This window comes from Triturus cristatus, chromosome 2_1 (assembly GCF_964204655.1).
Source record: "Triturus cristatus chromosome 2_1, aTriCri1.1, whole genome shotgun sequence".
NCBI classification, from domain to species: domain Eukaryota; kingdom Metazoa; phylum Chordata; class Amphibia; order Caudata; family Salamandridae; genus Triturus; species Triturus cristatus.
The window spans coordinates 365,689,610-365,712,394 of NC_140581.1; the positions used below are offsets into that span (position 1 = coordinate 365,689,610).

The following is a 22,785-nucleotide window of genomic DNA, read 5'->3' on the forward strand; positions in this document are numbered from 1 at the left end:
TCTGTGTTCTTTCTGGGGTGCTGCGGCTGGATTGGAGGGGGGCGGGGGCGTGGGCAAGAGGGAATCACATGCTAAGTACTGAACCTGGGGAATGATGGGATAGCTGCAGCCTCCCACTCTGGGGACCTATCCAGAGACAGGGAAGTAGGCCCTGGCCAGGTGACATGTCTGCTCCTTTCCATCGCCCCCCTGGGGCTGTGGCCTGGCTGCCAGCCTCTTGCCTCGCCCTAGCCTCCCCAGGCCCAGACTCTGGCTGAGGACCCCAGGCCGTGGCCCGGCGAGGGCTCTGCCCGGCGAGGGTTCTGTCGGCAGCGTTTGGGAGCGTTCGGGAAGGCGTGAGGGGCTCAGGGCGAGAACCCCTGCTCGCTTGCAGGCCTGTTTGTCCCTGGCTTTCAGCCACAAGCAGTCGACTGGGGCCTAGCCAGGCAACAGGGCACTGCATACCTCTAGAGGCGGCCTCAGTGGCAGCTCTTAGGCTTCAAAAGCCCCAAATCTCTGCTTCTGGGCCCAAAGTCGACATGGCAATCGCCCTTCTGTGCTTGCTGTAGCCCTGGCTTTCCCCCACCCGTGTCAGCAAGGTGCAGCATAGCGAAAGCAGGGCCCTGATTGGCGCTGCCGGTGGGTGTGGACATGCAAATGTTGCTGGCCGGCCGAGGCCTGTGGGAAGCTGCTGTGGGTAGCTGCGCGCTTTCCAAAGTGGGCACAGGGGCCTTGGCTGGTCACCTTGCGCCCCACAATGCCCATGCTCTGCTTCGCCCGGCCTCAGGCCTTGCCTGTGTGAATGCCACCCTCGCTCTGCGGGGAGATGCCCAGCGGCCCGCCCTCACCCTGTCCCCTTCCAACTCATACTTACCTGGCAGGGGAGACACCATGATCACGAAGGTGGTTCTCCCAGGGTGAGGCTCATCCATTGCACTTCGGATGTGCTGACCCCTGCGATGTCCCCAAATGCGGGATACTCGACTGCATAATTTCTGGTAGTGGGGGACTGCGTTCGCGCTTTCCCCTGATCTCTGGTTTCAAGAAAGACAAAAAGGAAAAAAAAATAAAAAGGAGTCTGGAGCACCCTTTGACGTTTCTTGTGGTCCGTCCAGGGTGCTGTAAGCTGGCTGGAATGGGGAGTGGGCGAGGGCCAATTAGATATGCAAATTTACAAGCCTGGGGATGCTGGCTCAGGGCTTAGAAACGTGCTTCTGGGCCCGATTTCGACCTGGCAAGCCCTCTGTTGTGCTTGCGAAAGCCTTTGCTTGTGCACAGTTTAAAGGGCCTGAAAAATCTGCTTTTGGGCCCGATTTAGGCCTGCCAAGCCCTCTCGTGTGCTTGCTGTAGCCCTGGCTTTCCCCCACCCGTGTCAGCAAGGTGCAGCATAGCGAAAGCAGGGCCCTGATTGGCGCTGCCGGTGGGCGTGGACATGCAAATGTTGCTGGCCGGCCGAGGCCTGTGGGAAGCTGCTGTGGGTAGCTGCGCGCTTTCCAAAGTGGGCACAGGGGCCTTGGCTGGTCACCTTGCGCCCCACAATGCCCATGCTCTGCTTCGCCCGGCCTCAGGCCTTGCCTGTGTGAATGCCACCCTCGCTCTGCGGGGAGATGCCCAGCGGCCCGCCCTCACCCTGTCCCCTTCCAACTCATACTTACCTGGCAGGGGAGACACCATGATCACGAAGGTGGTTCTCCCAGGGTGAGGCTCATCCATTGCACTTCGGATGTGCTGACCCCTGCGATGTCCCCAAATGCGGGATACTCGACTGCATAATTTCTGGTAGTGGGGGACTGCGTTCGCGCTTTCCCCTGATCTCTGGTTTCAAGAAAGACAAAAAGGAAAAAAAAATAAAAAGGAGTCTGGAGCACCCTTTCTCGTCTTCTGTGTTCTTTCTGGGGTGCTGCGGCTGGATTGGAGGGGGGCGGGGGCGTGGGCAAGAGGGAATCACATGCTAAGTACTGAGCCTGGGGAATGATGGGATAGCTGCAGCCTCCCACTCTGGGGACCTATCCAGAGACAGGGAAGTAGGCCCTGGCCAGGTGACATGTCTGCTCCTTTCCATCGCCCCCCTGGGGCTGTGGCCTGGCTGCCAGCCTCTTGCCTCGCCCTAGCCTTCCCAGGCCCAGACTCTGGCTGAGGACCCCAGGCCGTGGCCCGGCGAGGGCTCTGCCCGGCGAGGGTTCTGTCTGCAGCGTTTGGGAGCGTTCGGGAAGGCGTGAGGGGCTCAGGGCGAGAACCCCTGCTCGCTTGCAGGCCTGTTTGTCCCTGGCTTTCAGCCACAAGCAGTCGACTGGGGCCTAGCCAGGCAACAGGGCACTGCATACCTCTAGAGGCGGCCTCAGTGGCAGCTCTTAGGCTTCAAAAGCCCCAAATCTCTGCTTCTGGGCCCAAAGTCGACATGGCAATCGCCCTTCTGTGCTTGCTGTAGCCCTGGCTTTCCCCCACCCGTGTCAGCAAGGTGCAGCATAGCGAAAGCAGGGCCCTGATTGGCGCTGCCGGTGGGCGTGGACATGCAAATGTTGCTGGCCGGCCGAGGCCTGTGGGAAGCTGCTGTGGGTAGCTGCGCGCTTTCCAAAGTGGGCACAGGGGCCTTGGCTGGTCACCTTGCGCCCCACAATGCCCATGCTCTGCTTCGCCCGGCCTCAGGCCTTGCCTGTGTGAATGCCACCCTCGCTCTGCGGGGAGATGCCCAGCGGCCCGCCCTCACCCTGTCCCCTTCCAACTCATACTTACCTGGCAGGGGAGACACCATGATCACGAAGGTGGTTCTCCCAGGGTGAGGCTCATCCATTGCACTTCGGATGTGCTGACCCCTGCGATGTCCCCAAATGCGGGATACTCGACTGCATAATTTCTGGTAGTGGGGGACTGCGTTCGCGCTTTCCCCTGATCTCTGGTTTCAAGAAAGACAAAAAGGAAAAAAAAATAAAAAGGAGTCTGGAGCACCCTTTGACGTTTCTTGTGGTCCGTCCAGGGTGCTGTAAGCTGGCTGGAATGGGGAGTGGGCGAGGGCCAATTAGATATGCAAATTTACAAGCCTGGGGATGCTGGCTCAGGGCTTAGAAACGTGCTTCTGGGCCCGATTTCGACCTGGCAAGCCCTCTGTTGTGCTTGCGAAAGCCTTTGCTTGTGCACAGTTTAAAGGGCCTGAAAAATCTGCTTTTGGGCCCGATTTAGGCCTGCCAAGCCCTCTCGTGTGCTTGCTGTAGCCCTGGCTTTCCCCCACCCGTGTCAGCAAGGTGCAGCATAGCGAAAGCAGGGCCCTGATTGGCGCTGCCGGTGGGCGTGGACATGCAAATGTTGCTGGCCGGCCGAGGCCTGTGGGAAGCTGCTGTGGGTAGCTGCGCGCTTTCCAAAGTGGGCACAGGGGCCTTGGCTGGTCACCTTGCGCCCCACAATGCCCATGCTCTGCTTCGCCCGGCCTCAGGCCTTGCCTGTGTGAATGCCACCCTCGCTCTGCGGGGAGATGCCCAGCGGCCCGCCCTCACCCTGTCCCCTTCCAACTCATACTTACCTGGCAGGGGAGACACCATGATCACGAAGGTGGTTCTCCCAGGGTGAGGCTCATCCATTGCACTTCGGATGTGCTGACCCCTGCGATGTCCCCAAATGCGGGATACTCGACTGCATAATTTCTGGTAGTGGGGGACTGCGTTCGCGCTTTCCCCTGATCTCTGGTTTCAAGAAAGACAAAAAGGAAAAAAAAATAAAAAGGAGTCTGGAGCACCCTTTCTCGTCTTCTGTGTTCTTTCTGGGGTGCTGCGGCTGGATTGGAGGGGGGCGGGGGCGTGGGCAAGAGGGAATCACATGCTAAGTACTGAACCTGGGGAATGATGGGATAGCTGCAGCCTCCCACTCTGGGGACCTATCCAGAGACAGGGAAGTAGGCCCTGGCCAGGTGACATGTCTGCTCCTTTCCATCGCCCCCCTGGGGCTGTGGCCTGGCTGCCAGCCTCTTGCCTCGCCCTAGCCTCCCCAGGCCCAGACTCTGGCTGAGGACCCCAGGCCGTGGCCCGGCGAGGGCTCTGCCCGGCGAGGGTTCTGTCGGCAGCGTTTGGGAGCGTTCGGGAAGGCGTGAGGGGCTCAGGGCGAGAACCCCTGCTCGCTTGCAGGCCTGTTTGTCCCTGGCTTTCAGCCACAAGCAGTCGACTGGGGCCTAGCCAGGCAACAGGGCACTGCATACCTCTAGAGGCGGCCTCAGTGGCAGCTCTTAGGCTTCAAAAGCCCCAAATCTCTGCTTCTGGGCCCAAAGTCGACATGGCAATCGCCCTTCTGTGCTTGCTGTAGCCCTGGCTTTCCCCCACCCGTGTCAGCAAGGTGCAGCATAGCGAAAGCAGGGCCCTGATTGGCGCTGCCGGTGGGCGTGGACATGCAAATGTTGCTGGCCGTCCGAGGCCTGTGGGAAGCTGCTGTGGGTAGCTGCGCGCTTTCCAAAGTGGGCACAGGGGCCTTGGCTGGTCACCTTGCGCCCCACAATGCCCATGCTCTGCTTCGCCCGGCCTCAGGCCTTGCCTGTGTGAATGCCACCCTCGCTCTGCGGGGAGATGCCCAGCGGCCCGCCCTCACCCTGTCCCCTTCCAACTCATACTTACCTGGCAGGGGAGACACCATGATCACGAAGGTGGTTCTCCCAGGGTGAGGCTCATCCATTGCACTTCGGATGTGCTGACCCCTGCGATGTCCCCAAATGCGGGATACTCGACTGCATAATTTCTGGTAGTGGGGGACTGCGTTCGCGCTTTCCCCTGATCTCTGGTTTCAAGAAAGACAAAAAGGAAAAAAAAATAAAAAGGAGTCTGGAGCACCCTTTGACGTTTCTTGTGGTCCGTCCAGGGTGCTGTAAGCTGGCTGGAATGGGGAGTGGGCGAGGGCCAATTAGATATGCAAATTTACAAGCCTGGGGATGCTGGCTCAGGGCTTAGAAACGTGCTTCTGGGCCCGATTTCGACCTGGCAAGCCCTCTGTTGTGCTTGCGAAAGCCTTTGCTTGTGCACAGTTTAAAGGGCCTGAAAAATCTGCTTTTGGGCCCGATTTAGGCCTGCCAAGCCCTCTCGTGTGCTTGCTGTAGCCCTGGCTTTCCCCCACCCGTGTCAGCAAGGTGCAGCATAGCGAAAGCAGGGCCCTGATTGGCGCTGCCGGTGGGCGTGGACATGCAAATGTTGCTGGCCGTCCGAGGCCTGTGGGAAGCTGCTGTGGGTAGCTGCGCGCTTTCCAAAGTGGGCACAGGGGCCTTGGCTGGTCACCTTGCGCCCCACAATGCCCATGCTCTGCTTCGCCCGGCCTCAGGCCTTGCCTGTGTGAATGCCACCCTCGCTCTGCGGGGAGATGCCCAGCGGCCCGCCCTCACCCTGTCCCCTTCCAACTCATACTTACCTGGCAGGGGAGACACCATGATCACGAAGGTGGTTCTCCCAGGGTGAGGCTCATCCATTGCACTTCGGATGTGCTGACCCCTGCGATGTCCCCAAATGCGGGATACTCGACTGCATAATTTCTGGTAGTGGGGGACTGCGTTCGCGCTTTCCCCTGATCTCTGGTTTCAAGAAAGACAAAAAGGAAAAAAAAATAAAAAGGAGTCTGGAGCACCCTTTGACGTTTCTTGTGGTCCGTCCAGGGTGCTGTAAGCTGGCTGGAATGGGGAGTGGGCGAGGGCCAATTAGATATGCAAATTTACAAGCCTGGGGATGCTGGCTCAGGGCTTAGAAACGTGCTTCTGGGCCCGATTTCGACCTGGCAAGCCCTCTGTTGTGCTTGCGAAAGCCTTTGCTTGTGCACAGTTTAAAGGGCCTGAAAAATCTGCTTTTGGGCCCGATTTAGGCCTGCCAAGCCCTCTCGTGTGCTTGCTGTAGCCCTGGCTTTCCCCCACCCGTGTCAGCAAGGTGCAGCATAGCGAAAGCAGGGCCCTGATTGGCGCTGCCGGTGGGCGTGGACATGCAAATGTTGCTGGCCGTCCGAGGCCTGTGGGAAGCTGCTGTGGGTAGCTGCGCGCTTTCCAAAGTGGGCACAGGGGCCTTGGCTGGTCACCTTGCGCCCCACAATGCCCATGCTCTGCTTCGCCCGGCCTCAGGCCTTGCCTGTGTGAATGCCACCCTCGCTCTGCGGGGAGATGCCCAGCGGCCCGCCCTCACCCTGTCCCCTTCCAACTCATACTTACCTGGCAGGGGAGACACCATGATCACGAAGGTGGTTCTCCCAGGGTGAGGCTCATCCATTGCACTTCGGATGTGCTGACCCCTGCGATGTCCCCAAATGCGGGATACTCGACTGCATAATTTCTGGTAGTGGGGGACTGCGTTCGCGCTTTCCCCTGATCTCTGGTTTCAAGAAAGACAAAAAGGAAAAAAAAATAAAAAGGAGTCTGGAGCACCCTTTGACGTTTCTTGTGGTCCGTCCAGGGTGCTGTAAGCTGGCTGGAATGGGGAGTGGGCGAGGGCCAATTAGATATGCAAATTTACAAGCCTGGGGATGCTGGCTCAGGGCTTAGAAACGTGCTTCTGGGCCCGATTTCGACCTGGCAAGCCCTCTGTTGTGCTTGCGAAAGCCTTTGCTTGTGCACAGTTTAAAGGGCCTGAAAAATCTGCTTTTGGGCCCGATTTAGGCCTGCCAAGCCCTCTCGTGTGCTTGCTGTAGCCCTGGCTTTCCCCCACCCGTGTCAGCAAGGTGCAGCATAGCGAAAGCAGGGCCCTGATTGGCGCTGCCGGTGGGCGTGGACATGCAAATGTTGCTGGCCGTCCGAGGCCTGTGGGAAGCTGCTGTGGGTAGCTGCGCGCTTTCCAAAGTGGGCACAGGGGCCTTGGCTGGTCACCTTGCGCCCCACAATGCCCATGCTCTGCTTCGCCCGGCCTCAGGCCTTGCCTGTGTGAATGCCACCCTCGCTCTGCGGGGAGATGCCCAGCGGCCCGCCCTCACCCTGTCCCCTTCCAACTCATACTTACCTGGCAGGGGAGACACCATGATCACGAAGGTGGTTCTCCCAGGGTGAGGCTCATCCATTGCACTTCGGATGTGCTGACCCCTGCGATGTCCCCAAATGCGGGATACTCGACTGCATAATTTCTGGTAGTGGGGGACTGCGTTCGCGCTTTCCCCTGATCTCTGGTTTCAAGAAAGACAAAAAGGAAAAAAAAATAAAAAGGAGTCTGGAGCACCCTTTGACGTTTCTTGTGGTCCGTCCAGGGTGCTGTAAGCTGGCTGGAATGGGGAGTGGGCGAGGGCCAATTAGATATGCAAATTTACAAGCCTGGGGATGCTGGCTCAGGGCTTAGAAACGTGCTTCTGGGCCCGATTTCGACCTGGCAAGCCCTCTGTTGTGCTTGCGAAAGCCTTTGCTTGTGCACAGTTTAAAGGGCCTGAAAAATCTGCTTTTGGGCCCGATTTAGGCCTGCCAAGCCCTCTCGTGTGCTTGCTGTAGCCCTGGCTTTCCCCCACCCGTGTCAGCAAGGTGCAGCATAGCGAAAGCAGGGCCCTGATTGGCGCTGCCGGTGGGCGTGGACATGCAAATGTTGCTGGCCGGCCGAGGCCTGTGGGAAGCTGCTGTGGGTAGCTGCGCGCTTTCCAAAGTGGGCACAGGGGCCTTGGCTGGTCACCTTGCGCCCCACAATGCCCATGCTCTGCTTCGCCCGGCCTCAGGCCTTGCCTGTGTGAATGCCACCCTCGCTCTGCGGGGAGATGCCCAGCGGCCCGCCCTCACCCTGTCCCCTTCCAACTCATACTTACCTGGCAGGGGAGACACCATGATCACGAAGGTGGTTCTCCCAGGGTGAGGCTCATCCATTGCACTTCGGATGTGCTGACCCCTGCGATGTCCCCAAATGCGGGATACTCGACTGCATAATTTCTGGTAGTGGGGGACTGCGTTCGCGCTTTCCCCTGATCTCTGGTTTCAAGAAAGACAAAAAGGAAAAAAAAATAAAAAGGAGTCTGGAGCACCCTTTCTCGTCTTCTGTGTTCTTTCTGGGGTGCTGCGGCTGGATTGGAGGGGGGCGGGGGCGTGGGCAAGAGGGAATCACATGCTAAGTACTGAGCCTGGGGAATGATGGGATAGCTGCAGCCTCCCACTCTGGGGACCTATCCAGAGACAGGGAAGTAGGCCCTGGCCAGGTGACATGTCTGCTCCTTTCCATCGCCCCCCTGGGGCTGTGGCCTGGCTGCCAGCCTCTTGCCTCGCCCTAGCCTTCCCAGGCCCAGACTCTGGCTGAGGACCCCAGGCCGTGGCCCGGCGAGGGCTCTGCCCGGCGAGGGTTCTGTCTGCAGCGTTTGGGAGCGTTCGGGAAGGCGTGAGGGGCTCAGGGCGAGAACCCCTGCTCGCTTGCAGGCCTGTTTGTCCCTGGCTTTCAGCCACAAGCAGTCGACTGGGGCCTAGCCAGGCAACAGGGCACTGCATACCTCTAGAGGCGGCCTCAGTGGCAGCTCTTAGGCTTCAAAAGCCCCAAATCTCTGCTTCTGGGCCCAAAGTCGACATGGCAATCGCCCTTCTGTGCTTGCTGTAGCCCTGGCTTTCCCCCACCCGTGTCAGCAAGGTGCAGCATAGCGAAAGCAGGGCCCTGATTGGCGCTGCCGGTGGGCGTGGACATGCAAATGTTGCTGGCCGGCCGAGGCCTGTGGGAAGCTGCTGTGGGTAGCTGCGCGCTTTCCAAAGTGGGCACAGGGGCCTTGGCTGGTCACCTTGCGCCCCACAATGCCCATGCTCTGCTTCGCCCGGCCTCAGGCCTTGCCTGTGTGAATGCCACCCTCGCTCTGCGGGGAGATGCCCAGCGGCCCGCCCTCACCCTGTCCCCTTCCAACTCATACTTACCTGGCAGGGGAGACACCATGATCACGAAGGTGGTTCTCCCAGGGTGAGGCTCATCCATTGCACTTCGGATGTGCTGACCCCTGCGATGTCCCCAAATGCGGGATACTCGACTGCATAATTTCTGGTAGTGGGGGACTGCGTTCGCGCTTTCCCCTGATCTCTGGTTTCAAGAAAGACAAAAAGGAAAAAAAAATAAAAAGGAGTCTGGAGCACCCTTTGACGTTTCTTGTGGTCCGTCCAGGGTGCTGTAAGCTGGCTGGAATGGGGAGTGGGCGAGGGCCAATTAGATATGCAAATTTACAAGCCTGGGGATGCTGGCTCAGGGCTTAGAAACGTGCTTCTGGGCCCGATTTCGACCTGGCAAGCCCTCTGTTGTGCTTGCGAAAGCCTTTGCTTGTGCACAGTTTAAAGGGCCTGAAAAATCTGCTTTTGGGCCCGATTTAGGCCTGCCAAGCCCTCTCGTGTGCTTGCTGTAGCCCTGGCTTTCCCCCACCCGTGTCAGCAAGGTGCAGCATAGCGAAAGCAGGGCCCTGATTGGCGCTGCCGGTGGGCGTGGACATGCAAATGTTGCTGGCCGTCCGAGGCCTGTGGGAAGCTGCTGTGGGTAGCTGCGCGCTTTCCAAAGTGGGCACAGGGGCCTTGGCTGGTCACCTTGCGCCCCACAATGCCCATGCTCTGCTTCGCCCGGCCTCAGGCCTTGCCTGTGTGAATGCCACCCTCGCTCTGCGGGGAGATGCCCAGCGGCCCGCCCTCACCCTGTCCCCTTCCAACTCATACTTACCTGGCAGGGGAGACACCATGATCACGAAGGTGGTTCTCCCAGGGTGAGGCTCATCCATTGCACTTCGGATGTGCTGACCCCTGCGATGTCCCCAAATGCGGGATACTCGACTGCATAATTTCTGGTAGTGGGGGACTGCGTTCGCGCTTTCCCCTGATCTCTGGTTTCAAGAAAGACAAAAAGGAAAAAAAAATAAAAAGGAGTCTGGAGCACCCTTTGACGTTTCTTGTGGTCCGTCCAGGGTGCTGTAAGCTGGCTGGAATGGGGAGTGGGCGAGGGCCAATTAGATATGCAAATTTACAAGCCTGGGGATGCTGGCTCAGGGCTTAGAAACGTGCTTCTGGGCCCGATTTCGACCTGGCAAGCCCTCTGTTGTGCTTGCGAAAGCCTTTGCTTGTGCACAGTTTAAAGGGCCTGAAAAATCTGCTTTTGGGCCCGATTTAGGCCTGCCAAGCCCTCTCGTGTGCTTGCTGTAGCCCTGGCTTTCCCCCACCCGTGTCAGCAAGGTGCAGCATAGCGAAAGCAGGGCCCTGATTGGCGCTGCCGGTGGGCGTGGACATGCAAATGTTGCTGGCCGGCCGAGGCCTGTGGGAAGCTGCTGTGGGTAGCTGCGCGCTTTCCAAAGTGGGCACAGGGGCCTTGGCTGGTCACCTTGCGCCCCACAATGCCCATGCTCTGCTTCGCCCGGCCTCAGGCCTTGCCTGTGTGAATGCCACCCTCGCTCTGCGGGGAGATGCCCAGCGGCCCGCCCTCACCCTGTCCCCTTCCAACTCATACTTACCTGGCAGGGGAGACACCATGATCACGAAGGTGGTTCTCCCAGGGTGAGGCTCATCCATTGCACTTCGGATGTGCTGACCCCTGCGATGTCCCCAAATGCGGGATACTCGACTGCATAATTTCTGGTAGTGGGGGACTGCGTTCGCGCTTTCCCCTGATCTCTGGTTTCAAGAAAGACAAAAAGGAAAAAAAAATAAAAAGGAGTCTGGAGCACCCTTTCTCGTCTTCTGTGTTCTTTCTGGGGTGCTGCGGCTGGATTGGAGGGGGGCGGGGGCGTGGGCAAGAGGGAATCACATGCTAAGTACTGAACCTGGGGAATGATGGGATAGCTGCAGCCTCCCACTCTGGGGACCTATCCAGAGACAGGGAAGTAGGCCCTGGCCAGGTGACATGTCTGCTCCTTTCCATCGCCCCCCTGGGGCTGTGGCCTGGCTGCCAGCCTCTTGCCTCGCCCTAGCCTCCCCAGGCCCAGACTCTGGCTGAGGACCCCAGGCCGTGGCCCGGCGAGGGCTCTGCCCGGCGAGGGTTCTGTCGGCAGCGTTTGGGAGCGTTCGGGAAGGCGTGAGGGGCTCAGGGCGAGAACCCCTGCTCGCTTGCAGGCCTGTTTGTCCCTGGCTTTCAGCCACAAGCAGTCGACTGGGGCCTAGCCAGGCAACAGGGCACTGCATACCTCTAGAGGCGGCCTCAGTGGCAGCTCTTAGGCTTCAAAAGCCCCAAATCTCTGCTTCTGGGCCCAAAGTCGACATGGCAATCGCCCTTCTGTGCTTGCTGTAGCCCTGGCTTTCCCCCACCCGTGTCAGCAAGGTGCAGCATAGCGAAAGCAGGGCCCTGATTGGCGCTGCCGGTGGGTGTGGACATGCAAATGTTGCTGGCCGGCCGAGGCCTGTGGGAAGCTGCTGTGGGTAGCTGCGCGCTTTCCAAAGTGGGCACAGGGGCCTTGGCTGGTCACCTTGCGCCCCACAATGCCCATGCTCTGCTTCGCCCGGCCTCAGGCCTTGCCTGTGTGAATGCCACCCTCGCTCTGCGGGGAGATGCCCAGCGGCCCGCCCTCACCCTGTCCCCTTCCAACTCATACTTACCTGGCAGGGGAGACACCATGATCACGAAGGTGGTTCTCCCAGGGTGAGGCTCATCCATTGCACTTCGGATGTGCTGACCCCTGCGATGTCCCCAAATGCGGGATACTCGACTGCATAATTTCTGGTAGTGGGGGACTGCGTTCGCGCTTTCCCCTGATCTCTGGTTTCAAGAAAGACAAAAAGGAAAAAAAAATAAAAAGGAGTCTGGAGCACCCTTTGACGTTTCTTGTGGTCCGTCCAGGGTGCTGTAAGCTGGCTGGAATGGGGAGTGGGCGAGGGCCAATTAGATATGCAAATTTACAAGCCTGGGGATGCTGGCTCAGGGCTTAGAAACGTGCTTCTGGGCCCGATTTCGACCTGGCAAGCCCTCTGTTGTGCTTGCGAAAGCCTTTGCTTGTGCACAGTTTAAAGGGCCTGAAAAATCTGCTTTTGGGCCCGATTTAGGCCTGCCAAGCCCTCTCGTGTGCTTGCTGTAGCCCTGGCTTTCCCCCACCCGTGTCAGCAAGGTGCAGCATAGCGAAAGCAGGGCCCTGATTGGCGCTGCCGGTGGGCGTGGACATGCAAATGTTGCTGGCCGGCCGAGGCCTGTGGGAAGCTGCTGTGGGTAGCTGCGCGCTTTCCAAAGTGGGCACAGGGGCCTTGGCTGGTCACCTTGCGCCCCACAATGCCCATGCTCTGCTTCGCCCGGCCTCAGGCCTTGCCTGTGTGAATGCCACCCTCGCTCTGCGGGGAGATGCCCAGCGGCCCGCCCTCACCCTGTCCCCTTCCAACTCATACTTACCTGGCAGGGGAGACACCATGATCACGAAGGTGGTTCTCCCAGGGTGAGGCTCATCCATTGCACTTCGGATGTGCTGACCCCTGCGATGTCCCCAAATGCGGGATACTCGACTGCATAATTTCTGGTAGTGGGGGACTGCGTTCGCGCTTTCCCCTGATCTCTGGTTTCAAGAAAGACAAAAAGGAAAAAAAAATAAAAAGGAGTCTGGAGCACCCTTTCTCGTCTTCTGTGTTCTTTCTGGGGTGCTGCGGCTGGATTGGAGGGGGGCGGGGGCGTGGGCAAGAGGGAATCACATGCTAAGTACTGAGCCTGGGGAATGATGGGATAGCTGCAGCCTCCCACTCTGGGGACCTATCCAGAGACAGGGAAGTAGGCCCTGGCCAGGTGACATGTCTGCTCCTTTCCATCGCCCCCCTGGGGCTGTGGCCTGGCTGCCAGCCTCTTGCCTCGCCCTAGCCTTCCCAGGCCCAGACTCTGGCTGAGGACCCCAGGCCGTGGCCCGGCGAGGGCTCTGCCCGGCGAGGGTTCTGTCTGCAGCGTTTGGGAGCGTTCGGGAAGGCGTGAGGGGCTCAGGGCGAGAACCCCTGCTCGCTTGCAGGCCTGTTTGTCCCTGGCTTTCAGCCACAAGCAGTCGACTGGGGCCTAGCCAGGCAACAGGGCACTGCATACCTCTAGAGGCGGCCTCAGTGGCAGCTCTTAGGCTTCAAAAGCCCCAAATCTCTGCTTCTGGGCCCAAAGTCGACATGGCAATCGCCCTTCTGTGCTTGCTGTAGCCCTGGCTTTCCCCCACCCGTGTCAGCAAGGTGCAGCATAGCGAAAGCAGGGCCCTGATTGGCGCTGCCGGTGGGCGTGGACATGCAAATGTTGCTGGCCGGCCGAGGCCTGTGGGAAGCTGCTGTGGGTAGCTGCGCGCTTTCCAAAGTGGGCACAGGGGCCTTGGCTGGTCACCTTGCGCCCCACAATGCCCATGCTCTGCTTCGCCCGGCCTCAGGCCTTGCCTGTGTGAATGCCACCCTCGCTCTGCGGGGAGATGCCCAGCGGCCCGCCCTCACCCTGTCCCCTTCCAACTCATACTTACCTGGCAGGGGAGACACCATGATCACGAAGGTGGTTCTCCCAGGGTGAGGCTCATCCATTGCACTTCGGATGTGCTGACCCCTGCGATGTCCCCAAATGCGGGATACTCGACTGCATAATTTCTGGTAGTGGGGGACTGCGTTCGCGCTTTCCCCTGATCTCTGGTTTCAAGAAAGACAAAAAGGAAAAAAAAATAAAAAGGAGTCTGGAGCACCCTTTGACGTTTCTTGTGGTCCGTCCAGGGTGCTGTAAGCTGGCTGGAATGGGGAGTGGGCGAGGGCCAATTAGATATGCAAATTTACAAGCCTGGGGATGCTGGCTCAGGGCTTAGAAACGTGCTTCTGGGCCCGATTTCGACCTGGCAAGCCCTCTGTTGTGCTTGCGAAAGCCTTTGCTTGTGCACAGTTTAAAGGGCCTGAAAAATCTGCTTTTGGGCCCGATTTAGGCCTGCCAAGCCCTCTCGTGTGCTTGCTGTAGCCCTGGCTTTCCCCCACCCGTGTCAGCAAGGTGCAGCATAGCGAAAGCAGGGCCCTGATTGGCGCTGCCGGTGGGCGTGGACATGCAAATGTTGCTGGCCGGCCGAGGCCTGTGGGAAGCTGCTGTGGGTAGCTGCGCGCTTTCCAAAGTGGGCACAGGGGCCTTGGCTGGTCACCTTGCGCCTCACAATGCCCATGCTCTGCTTCGCCCGGCCTCAGGCCTTGCCTGTGTGAATGCCACCCTCGCTCTGCGGGGAGATGCCCAGCGGCCCGCCCTCACCCTGTCCCCTTCCAACTCATACTTACCTGGCAGGGGAGACACCATGATCACGAAGGTGGTTCTCCCAGGGTGAGGCTCATCCATTGCACTTCGGATGTGCTGACCCCTGCGATGTCCCCAAATGCGGGATACTCGACTGCATAATTTCTGGTAGTGGGGGACTGCGTTCGCGCTTTCCCCTGATCTCTGGTTTCAAGAAAGACAAAAAGGAAAAAAAAAAAAAAAGGAGTCTGGAGCACCCTTTCTCGTCTTCTGTGTTCTTTCTGGGGTGCTGCGGCTGGATTGGAGGGGGGCGGGGGCGTGGGCAAGAGGGAATCACATGCTAAGTACTGAGCCTGGGGAATGATGGGATAGCTGCAGCCTCCCACTCTGGGGACCTATCCAGAGACAGGGAAGTAGGCCCTGGCCAGGTGACATGTCTGCTCCTTTCCATCGCCCCCCTGGGGCTGTGGCCTGGCTGCCAGCCTCTTGCCTCGCCCTAGCCTTCCCAGGCCCAGACTCTGGCTGAGGACCCCAGGCCGTGGCCCGGCGAGGGCTCTGCCCGGCGAGGGTTCTGTCTGCAGCGTTTGGGAGCGTTCGGGAAGGCGTGAGGGGCTCAGGGCGAGAACCCCTGCTCGCTTGCAGGCCTGTTTGTCCCTGGCTTTCAGCCACAAGCAGTCGACTGGGGCCTAGCCAGGCAACAGGGCACTGCATACCTCTAGAGGCGGCCTCAGTGGCAGCTCTTAGGCTTCAAAAGCCCCAAATCTCTGCTTCTGGGCCCAAAGTCGACATGGCAATCGCCCTTCTGTGCTTGCTGTAGCCCTGGCTTTCCCCCACCCGTGTCAGCAAGGTGCAGCATAGCGAAAGCAGGGCCCTGATTGGCGCTGCCGGTGGGCGTGGACATGCAAATGTTGCTGGCCGTCCGAGGCCTGTGGGAAGCTGCTGTGGGTAGCTGCGCGCTTTCCAAAGTGGGCACAGGGGCCTTGGCTGGTCACCTTGCGCCCCACAATGCCCATGCTCTGCTTCGCCCGGCCTCAGGCCTTGCCTGTGTGAATGCCACCCTCGCTCTGCGGGGAGATGCCCAGCGGCCCGCCCTCACCCTGTCCCCTTCCAACTCATACTTACCTGGCAGGGGAGACACCATGATCACGAAGGTGGTTCTCCCAGGGTGAGGCTCATCCATTGCACTTCGGATGTGCTGACCCCTGCGATGTCCCCAAATGCGGGATACTCGACTGCATAATTTCTGGTAGTGGGGGACTGCGTTCGCGCTTTCCCCTGATCTCTGGTTTCAAGAAAGACAAAAAGGAAAAAAAAATAAAAAGGAGTCTGGAGCACCCTTTGACGTTTCTTGTGGTCCGTCCAGGGTGCTGTAAGCTGGCTGGAATGGGGAGTGGGCGAGGGCCAATTAGATATGCAAATTTACAAGCCTGGGGATGCTGGCTCAGGGCTTAGAAACGTGCTTCTGGGCCCGATTTCGACCTGGCAAGCCCTCTGTTGTGCTTGCGAAAGCCTTTGCTTGTGCACAGTTTAAAGGGCCTGAAAAATCTGCTTTTGGGCCCGATTTAGGCCTGCCAAGCCCTCTCGTGTGCTTGCTGTAGCCCTGGCTTTCCCCCACCCGTGTCAGCAAGGTGCAGCATAGCGAAAGCAGGGCCCTGATTGGCGCTGCCGGTGGGCGTGGACATGCAAATGTTGCTGGCCGGCCGAGGCCTGTGGGAAGCTGCTGTGGGTAGCTGCGCGCTTTCCAAAGTGGGCACAGGGGCCTTGGCTGGTCACCTTGCGCCCCACAATGCCCATGCTCTGCTTCGCCCGGCCTCAGGCCTTGCCTGTGTGAATGCCACCCTCGCTCTGCGGGGAGATGCCCAGCGGCCCGCCCTCACCCTGTCCCCTTCCAACTCATACTTACCTGGCAGGGGAGACACCATGATCACGAAGGTGGTTCTCCCAGGGTGAGGCTCATCCATTGCACTTCGGATGTGCTGACCCCTGCGATGTCCCCAAATGCGGGATACTCGACTGCATAATTTCTGGTAGTGGGGGACTGCGTTCGCGCTTTCCCCTGATCTCTGGTTTCAAGAAAGACAAAAAGGAAAAAAAAATAAAAAGGAGTCTGGAGCACCCTTTCTCGTCTTCTGTGTTCTTTCTGGGGTGCTGCGGCTGGATTGGAGGGGGGCGGGGGCGTGGGCAAGAGGGAATCACATGCTAAGTACTGAACCTGGGGAATGATGGGATAGCTGCAGCCTCCCACTCTGGGGACCTATCCAGAGACAGGGAAGTAGGCCCTGGCCAGGTGACATGTCTGCTCCTTTCCATCGCCCCCCTGGGGCTGTGGCCTGGCTGCCAGCCTCTTGCCTCGCCCTAGCCTCCCCAGGCCCAGACTCTGGCTGAGGACCCCAGGCCGTGGCCCGGCGAGGGCTCTGCCCGGCGAGGGTTCTGTCGGCAGCGTTTGGGAGCGTTCGGGAAGGCGTGAGGGGCTCAGGGCGAGAACCCCTGCTCGCTTGCAGGCCTGTTTGTCCCTGGCTTTCAGCCACAAGCAGTCGACTGGGGCCTAGCCAGGCAACAGGGCACTGCATACCTCTAGAGGCGGCCTCAGTGGCAGCTCTTAGGCTTCAAAAGCCCCAAATCTCTGCTTCTGGGCCCAAAGTCGACATGGCAATCGCCCTTCTGTGCTTGCTGTAGCCCTGGCTTTCCCCCACCCGTGTCAGCAAGGTGCAGCATAGCGAAAGCAGGGCCCTGATTGGCGCTGCCGGTGGGTGTGGACATGCAAATGTTGCTGGCCGGCCGAGGCCTGTGGGAAGCTGCTGTGGGTAGCTGCGCGCTTTCCAAAGTGGGCACAGGGGCCTTGGCTGGTCACCTTGCGCCCCACAATGCCCATGCTCTGCTTCGCCCGGCCTCAGGCCTTGCCTGTGTGAATGCCACCCTCGCTCTGCGGGGAGATGCCCAGCGGCCCGCCCTCACCCTGTCCCCTTCCAACTCATACTTACCTGGCAGGGGAGACACCATGATCACGAAGGTGGTTCTCCCAGGGTGAGGCTCATCCATTGCACTTCGGATGTGCTGACCCCTGCGATGTCCCCAAATGCGGGATACTCGACTGCATAATTTCTGGTAGTGGGGGACTGCGTTCGCGCTTTCCCCTGATCTCTGGTTTCAAGAAAGACAAAAAGGAAAAAAAAATAAAAAGGAGTCTGGAGCACCCTTTGACGTTTCTTGTGGTCCGTCCAGGGTGCTGTAAGCTGGCTGGAATGGGGAGTGGGCGAGGGCCAATTAGATATGCAAATTTACAAGCCTGGGGATGCTGGCTCAGGGCTTAGAAACGTGCTTCTGGGCCCGATTTCGACCTGGCAAGCCCTCTGTTGTGCTTGCGAAAGCCTTTGCTTGTGCACAGTTTAAAGGGCCTGAAAAATCTGCTTTTGGGCCCGATTTAGGCCTGCCAAGCCCTCTCGTGTGCTTGCTGTAGCCCTGGCTTTCCCCCACCCGTGTCAGCAAGGTGCAGCATAGCGAAAGCAGGGCCCTGATTGGCGCTGCCGGTGGGCGTGGACATGCAAATGTTGCTGGCCGGCCGAGGCCTGTGGGAAGCTGCTGTGGGTAGCTGCGCGCTTTCCAAAGTGGGCACAGGGGCCTTGGCTGGTCACCTTGCGCCCCACAATGCCCATGCTCTGCTTCGCCCGGCCTCAGGCCTTGCCTGTGTGAATGCCACCCTCGCTCTGCGGGGAGATGCCCAGCGGCCCGCCCTCACCCTGTCCCCTTCCAACTCATACTTACCTGGCAGGGGAGACACCATGATCACGAAGGTGGTTCTCCCAGGGTGAGGCTCATCCATTGCACTTCGGATGTGCTGACCCCTGCGATGTCCCCAAATGCGGGATACTCGACTGCATAATTTCTGGTAGTGGGGGACTGCGTTCGCGCTTTCCCCTGATCTCTGGTTTCAAGAAAGACAAAAAGGAAAAAAAAATAAAAAGGAGTCTGGAGCACCCTTTCTCGTCTTCTGTGTTCTTTCTGGGGTGCTGCGGCTGGATTGGAGGGGGGCGGGGGCGTGGGCAAGAGGGAATCACATGCTAAGTACTGAGCCTGGGGAATGATGGGATAGCTGCAGCCTCCCACTCTGGGGACCTATCCAGAGACAGGGAAGTAGGCCCTGGCCAGGTGACATGTCTGCTCCTTTCCATCGCCCCCCTGGGGCTGTGGCCTGGCTGCCAGCCTCTTGCCTCGCCCTAGCCTTCCCAGGCCCAGACTCTGGCTGAGGACCCCAGGCCGTGGCCCGGCGAGGGCTCTGCCCGGCGAGGGTTCTGTCTGCAGCGTTTGGGAGCGTTCGGGAAGGCGTGAGGGGCTCAGGGCGAGAACCCCTGCTCGCTTGCAGGCCTGTTTGTCCCTGGCTTTCAGCCACAAGCAGTCGACTGGGGCCTAGCCAGGCAACAGGGCACTGCATACCTCTAGAGGCGGCCTCAGTGGCAGCTCTTAGGCTTCAAAAGCCCCAAATCTCTGCTTCTGGGCCCAAAGTCGACATGGCAATCGCCCTTCTGTGCTTGCTGTAGCCCTGGCTTTCCCCCACCCGTGTCAGCAAGGTGCAGCATAGCGAAAGCAGGGCCCTGATTGGCGCTGCCGGTGGGCGTGGACATGCAAATGTTGCTGGCCGGCCGAGGCCTGTGGGAAGCTGCTGTGGGTAGCTGCGCGCTTTCCAAAGTGGGCACAGGGGCCTTGGCTGGTCACCTTGCGCCCCACAATGCCCATGCTCTGCTTCGCCCGGCCTCAGGCCTTGCCTGTGTGAATGCCACCCTCGCTCTGCGGGGAGATGCCCAGCGGCCCGCCCTCACCCTGTCCCCTTCCAACTCATACTTACCTGGCAGGGGAGACACCATGATCACGAAGGTGGTTCTCCCAGGGTGAGGCTCATCCATTGCACTTCGGATGTGCTGACCCCTGCGATGTCCCCAAATGCGGGATACTCGACTGCATAATTTCTGGTAGTGGGGGACTGCGTTCGCGCTTTCCCCTGATCTCTGGTTTCAAGAAAGACAAAAAGGAAAAAAAAATAAAAAGGAGTCTGGAGCACCCTTTCTCGTCTTCTGTGTTCTTTCTGGGGTGCTGCGGCTGGATTGGAGGGGGGCGGGGGCGTGGGCAAGAGGGAATCACATGCTAAGTACTGAGCCTGGGGAATGATGGGATAGCTGCAGCCTCCCACTCTGGGGACCTATCCAGAGACAGGGAAGTAGGCCCTGGCCAGGTGACATGTCTGCTCCTTTCCATCGCCCCCCTGGGGCTGTGGCCTGGCTGCCAGCCTCTTGCCTCGCCCTAGCCTTCCCAGGCCCAGACTCTGGCTGAGGACCCCAGGCCGTGGCCCGGCGAGGGCTCTGCCCGGCGAGGGTTCTGTCGGCAGCGTTTGGGAGCGTTCGGGAAGGCGTGAGGGGCTCAGGGCGAGAACCCCTGCTCGCTTGCAGGCCTGTTTGTCCCTGGCTTTCAGCCACAAGCAGTCGACTGGGGCCTAGCCAGGCAACAGGGCACTGCATACCTCTAGAGGCGGCCTCAGTGGCAGCTCTTAGGCTTCAAAAGCCCCAAATCTCTGCTTCTGGGCCCAAAGTCGACATGGCAATCGCCCTTCTGTGCTTGCTGTAGCCCTGGCTTTCCCCCACCCGTGTCAGCAAGGTGCAGCATAGCGAAAGCAGGGCCCTGATTGGCGCTGCCGGTGGGCGTGGACATGCAAATGTTGCTGGCCGGCCGAGGCCTGTGGGAAGCTGCTGTGGGTAGCTGCGCGCTTTCCAAAGTGGGCACAGGGGCCTTGGCTGGTCACCTTGCGCCCCACAATGCCCATGCTCTGCTTCGCCCGGCCTCAGGCCTTGCCTGTGTGAATGCCACCCTCGCTCTGCGGGGAGATGCCCAGCGGCCCGCCCTCACCCTGTCCCCTTCCAACTCATACTTACCTGGCAGGGGAGACACCATGATCACGAAGGTGGTTCTCCCAGGGTGAGGCTCATCCATTGCACTTCGGATGTGCTGACCCCTGCGATGTCCCCAAATGCGGGATACTCGACTGCATAATTTCTGGTAGTGGGGGACTGCGTTCGCGCTTTCCCCTGATCTCTGGTTTCAAGAAAGACAAAAAGGAAAAAAAAATAAAAAGGAGTCTGGAGCACCCTTTGACGTTTCTTGTGGTCCGTCCAGGGTGCTGTAAGCTGGCTGGAATGGGGAGTGGGCGAGGGCCAATTAGATATGCAAATTTACAAGCCTGGGGATGCTGGCTCAGGGCTTAGAAACGTGCTTCTGGGCCCGATTTCGACCTGGCAAGCCCTCTGTTGTGCTTGCGAAAGCCTTTGCTTGTGCACAGTTTAAAGGGCCTGAAAAATCTGCTTTTGGGCCCGATTTAGGCCTGCCAAGCCCTCTCGTGTGCTTGCTGTAGCCCTGGCTTTCCCCCACCCGTGTCAGCAAGGTGCAGCATAGCGAAAGCAGGGCCCTGATTGGCGCTGCCGGTGGGCGTGGACATGCAAATGTTGCTGGCCGGCCGAGGCCTGTGGGAAGCTGCTGTGGGTAGCTGCGCGCTTTCCAAAGTGGGCACAGGGGCCTTGGCTGGTCACCTTGCGCCCCACAATGCCCATGCTCTGCTTCGCCCGGCCTCAGGCCTTGCCTGTGTGAATGCCACCCTCGCTCTGCGGGGAGATGCCCAGCGGCCCGCCCTCACCCTGTCCCCTTCCAACTCATACTTACCTGGCAGGGGAGACACCATGATCACGAAGGTGGTTCTCCCAGGGTGAGGCTCATCCATTGCACTTCGGATGTGCTGACCCCTGCGATGTCCCCAAATGCGGGATACTCGACTGCATAATTTCTGGTAGTGGGGGACTGCGTTCGCGCTTTCCCCTGATCTCTGGTTTCAAGAAAGACAAAAAGGAAAAAAAAATAAAAAGGAGTCTGGAGCACCCTTTCTCGTCTTCTGTGTTCTTTCTGGGGTGCTGCGGCTGGATTGGAGGGGGGCGGGGGCGTGGGCAAGAGGGAATCACATGCTAAGTACTGAGCCTGGGGAATGATGGGATAGCTGCAGCCTCCCACTCTGGGGACCTATCCAGAGACAGGGAAGTAGGCCCTGGCCAGGTGACATGTCTGCTCCTTTCCATCGCCCCCCTGGGGCTGTGGCCTGGCTGCCAGCCTCTTGCCTCGCCCTAGCCTTCCCAGGCCCAGACTCTGGCTGAGGACCCCAGGCCGTGGCCCGGCGAGGGCTCTGCCCGGCGAGGGTTCTGTCGGCAGCGTTTGGGAGCGTTCGGGAAGGCGTGAGGGGCTCAGGGCGAGAACCCCTGCTCGCTTGCAGGCCTGTTTGTCCCTGGCTTTCAGCCACAAGCAGTCGACTGGGGCCTAGCCAGGCAACAGGGCACTGCATACCTCTAGAGGCGGCCTCAGTGGCAGCTCTTAGGCTTCAAAAGCCCCAAATCTCTGCTTCTGGGCCCAAAGTCGACATGGCAATCGCCCTTCTGTGCTTGCTGTAGCCCTGGCTTTCCCCCACCCGTGTCAGCAAGGTGCAGCATAGCGAAAGCAGGGCCCTGATTGGCGCTGCCGGTGGGCGTGGACATGCAAATGTTGCTGGCCGTCCGAGGCCTGTGGGAAGCTGCTGTGGGTAGCTGCGCGCTTTCCAAAGTGGGCACAGGGGCCTTGGCTGGTCACCTTGCGCCCCACAATGCCCATGCTCTGCTTCGCCCGGCCTCAGGCCTTGCCTGTGTGAATGCCACCCTCGCTCTGCGGGGAGATGCCCAGCGGCCCGCCCTCACCCTGTCCCCTTCCAACTCATACTTACCTGGCAGGGGAGACACCATGATCACGAAGGTGGTTCTCCCAGGGTGAGGCTCATCCATTGCACTTCGGATGTGCTGACCCCTGCGATGTCCCCAAATGCGGGATACTCGACTGCATAATTTCTGGTAGTGGGGGACTGCGTTCGCGCTTTCCCCTGATCTCTGGTTTCAAGAAAGACAAAAAGGAAAAAAAAATAAAAAGGAGTCTGGAGCACCCTTTGACGTTTCTTGTGGTCCGTCCAGGGTGCTGTAAGCTGGCTGGAATGGGGAGTGGGCGAGGGCCAATTAGATATGCAAATTTACAAGCCTGGGGATGCTGGCTCAGGGCTTAGAAACGTGCTTCTGGGCCCGATTTCGACCTGGCAAGCCCTCTGTTGTGCTTGCGAAAGCCTTTGCTTGTGCACAGTTTAAAGGGCCTGAAAAATCTGCTTTTGGGCCCGATTTAGGCCTGCCAAGCCCTCTCGTGTGCTTGCTGTAGCCCTGGCTTTCCCCCACCCGTGTCAGCAAGGTGCAGCATAGCGAAAGCAGGGCCCTGATTGGCGCTGCCGGTGGGCGTGGACATGCAAATGTTGCTGGCCGGCCGAGGCCTGTGGGAAGCTGCTGTGGGTAGCTGCGCGCTTTCCAAAGTGGGCACAGGGGCCTTGGCTGGTCACCTTGCGCCCCACAATGCCCATGCTCTGCTTCGCCCGGCCTCAGGCCTTGCCTGTGTGAATGCCACCCTCGCTCTGCGGGGAGATGCCCAGCGGCCCGCCCTCACCCTGTCCCCTTCCAACTCATACTTACCTGGCAGGGGAGACACCATGATCACGAAGGTGGTTCTCCCAGGGTGAGGCTCATCCATTGCACTTCGGATGTGCTGACCCCTGCGATGTCCCCAAATGCGGGATACTCGACTGCATAATTTCTGGTAGTGGGGGACTGCGTTCGCGCTTTCCCCTGATCTCTGGTTTCAAGAAAGACAAAAAGGAAAAAAAAATAAAAAGGAGTCTGGAGCACCCTTT

The 22,785-nt window shown here is 59.5% G+C and overlaps 25 non-coding genes across 25 annotated transcripts; all 25 read left to right on the forward strand.

Moving 5' to 3' along the window:
• The first annotated feature begins 845 nt into the window (after positions 1 to 845).
• On the forward strand, positions 846 to 1,009 carry LOC146864357 (U1 spliceosomal RNA). Its single transcript, XR_014977455.1, has one exon. It is a non-coding gene; the product is annotated as a U1 spliceosomal RNA (small nuclear RNA).
• Positions 1,010 to 1,626: 617 nt separating this feature from the next.
• LOC146864358 (U1 spliceosomal RNA) lies at positions 1,627 to 1,790 on the forward strand. The gene has a single exon (XR_014977458.1). It is a non-coding gene; the product is annotated as a U1 spliceosomal RNA (small nuclear RNA).
• A 914-nt stretch (positions 1,791 to 2,704) lies between these two features.
• On the forward strand, positions 2,705 to 2,868 carry LOC146864359 (U1 spliceosomal RNA). Its single transcript, XR_014977466.1, has one exon. It is a non-coding gene; the product is annotated as a U1 spliceosomal RNA (small nuclear RNA).
• Positions 2,869 to 3,485: 617 nt separating this feature from the next.
• Positions 3,486 to 3,649, forward strand: LOC146864360 (U1 spliceosomal RNA). The gene has a single exon (XR_014977477.1). It is a non-coding gene; the product is annotated as a U1 spliceosomal RNA (small nuclear RNA).
• Positions 3,650 to 4,563: 914 nt separating this feature from the next.
• On the forward strand, positions 4,564 to 4,727 carry LOC146864361 (U1 spliceosomal RNA). Its single transcript, XR_014977488.1, has one exon. It is a non-coding gene; the product is annotated as a U1 spliceosomal RNA (small nuclear RNA).
• A 617-nt stretch (positions 4,728 to 5,344) lies between these two features.
• LOC146864362 (U1 spliceosomal RNA) lies at positions 5,345 to 5,508 on the forward strand. Its single transcript, XR_014977498.1, has one exon. It is a non-coding gene; the product is annotated as a U1 spliceosomal RNA (small nuclear RNA).
• A 617-nt stretch (positions 5,509 to 6,125) lies between these two features.
• Positions 6,126 to 6,289, forward strand: LOC146864363 (U1 spliceosomal RNA). Its single transcript, XR_014977501.1, has one exon. It is a non-coding gene; the product is annotated as a U1 spliceosomal RNA (small nuclear RNA).
• A 617-nt stretch (positions 6,290 to 6,906) lies between these two features.
• Positions 6,907 to 7,070, forward strand: LOC146864364 (U1 spliceosomal RNA). The gene has a single exon (XR_014977502.1). It is a non-coding gene; the product is annotated as a U1 spliceosomal RNA (small nuclear RNA).
• A 617-nt stretch (positions 7,071 to 7,687) lies between these two features.
• Positions 7,688 to 7,851, forward strand: LOC146864365 (U1 spliceosomal RNA). The gene has a single exon (XR_014977508.1). It is a non-coding gene; the product is annotated as a U1 spliceosomal RNA (small nuclear RNA).
• A 914-nt stretch (positions 7,852 to 8,765) lies between these two features.
• On the forward strand, positions 8,766 to 8,929 carry LOC146864366 (U1 spliceosomal RNA). Its single transcript, XR_014977514.1, has one exon. It is a non-coding gene; the product is annotated as a U1 spliceosomal RNA (small nuclear RNA).
• Positions 8,930 to 9,546: 617 nt separating this feature from the next.
• Positions 9,547 to 9,710, forward strand: LOC146864367 (U1 spliceosomal RNA). The gene has a single exon (XR_014977515.1). It is a non-coding gene; the product is annotated as a U1 spliceosomal RNA (small nuclear RNA).
• A 617-nt stretch (positions 9,711 to 10,327) lies between these two features.
• LOC146864368 (U1 spliceosomal RNA) lies at positions 10,328 to 10,491 on the forward strand. Its single transcript, XR_014977516.1, has one exon. It is a non-coding gene; the product is annotated as a U1 spliceosomal RNA (small nuclear RNA).
• Positions 10,492 to 11,405: 914 nt separating this feature from the next.
• LOC146864369 (U1 spliceosomal RNA) lies at positions 11,406 to 11,569 on the forward strand. The gene has a single exon (XR_014977517.1). It is a non-coding gene; the product is annotated as a U1 spliceosomal RNA (small nuclear RNA).
• A 617-nt stretch (positions 11,570 to 12,186) lies between these two features.
• LOC146864370 (U1 spliceosomal RNA) lies at positions 12,187 to 12,350 on the forward strand. The gene has a single exon (XR_014977518.1). It is a non-coding gene; the product is annotated as a U1 spliceosomal RNA (small nuclear RNA).
• Positions 12,351 to 13,264: 914 nt separating this feature from the next.
• Positions 13,265 to 13,428, forward strand: LOC146864371 (U1 spliceosomal RNA). Its single transcript, XR_014977519.1, has one exon. It is a non-coding gene; the product is annotated as a U1 spliceosomal RNA (small nuclear RNA).
• A 617-nt stretch (positions 13,429 to 14,045) lies between these two features.
• On the forward strand, positions 14,046 to 14,209 carry LOC146864372 (U1 spliceosomal RNA). The gene has a single exon (XR_014977520.1). It is a non-coding gene; the product is annotated as a U1 spliceosomal RNA (small nuclear RNA).
• A 914-nt stretch (positions 14,210 to 15,123) lies between these two features.
• Positions 15,124 to 15,287, forward strand: LOC146864373 (U1 spliceosomal RNA). Its single transcript, XR_014977521.1, has one exon. It is a non-coding gene; the product is annotated as a U1 spliceosomal RNA (small nuclear RNA).
• Positions 15,288 to 15,904: 617 nt separating this feature from the next.
• LOC146864374 (U1 spliceosomal RNA) lies at positions 15,905 to 16,068 on the forward strand. The gene has a single exon (XR_014977522.1). It is a non-coding gene; the product is annotated as a U1 spliceosomal RNA (small nuclear RNA).
• A 914-nt stretch (positions 16,069 to 16,982) lies between these two features.
• On the forward strand, positions 16,983 to 17,146 carry LOC146864375 (U1 spliceosomal RNA). The gene has a single exon (XR_014977523.1). It is a non-coding gene; the product is annotated as a U1 spliceosomal RNA (small nuclear RNA).
• Positions 17,147 to 17,763: 617 nt separating this feature from the next.
• On the forward strand, positions 17,764 to 17,927 carry LOC146864376 (U1 spliceosomal RNA). Its single transcript, XR_014977525.1, has one exon. It is a non-coding gene; the product is annotated as a U1 spliceosomal RNA (small nuclear RNA).
• Positions 17,928 to 18,841: 914 nt separating this feature from the next.
• LOC146864377 (U1 spliceosomal RNA) lies at positions 18,842 to 19,005 on the forward strand. The gene has a single exon (XR_014977526.1). It is a non-coding gene; the product is annotated as a U1 spliceosomal RNA (small nuclear RNA).
• A 914-nt stretch (positions 19,006 to 19,919) lies between these two features.
• LOC146864378 (U1 spliceosomal RNA) lies at positions 19,920 to 20,083 on the forward strand. The gene has a single exon (XR_014977527.1). It is a non-coding gene; the product is annotated as a U1 spliceosomal RNA (small nuclear RNA).
• Positions 20,084 to 20,700: 617 nt separating this feature from the next.
• On the forward strand, positions 20,701 to 20,864 carry LOC146864379 (U1 spliceosomal RNA). Its single transcript, XR_014977528.1, has one exon. It is a non-coding gene; the product is annotated as a U1 spliceosomal RNA (small nuclear RNA).
• Positions 20,865 to 21,778: 914 nt separating this feature from the next.
• On the forward strand, positions 21,779 to 21,942 carry LOC146864380 (U1 spliceosomal RNA). Its single transcript, XR_014977529.1, has one exon. It is a non-coding gene; the product is annotated as a U1 spliceosomal RNA (small nuclear RNA).
• Positions 21,943 to 22,559: 617 nt separating this feature from the next.
• Positions 22,560 to 22,723, forward strand: LOC146864381 (U1 spliceosomal RNA). Its single transcript, XR_014977530.1, has one exon. It is a non-coding gene; the product is annotated as a U1 spliceosomal RNA (small nuclear RNA).
• Positions 22,724 to 22,785: the final 62 nt, after the last annotated feature.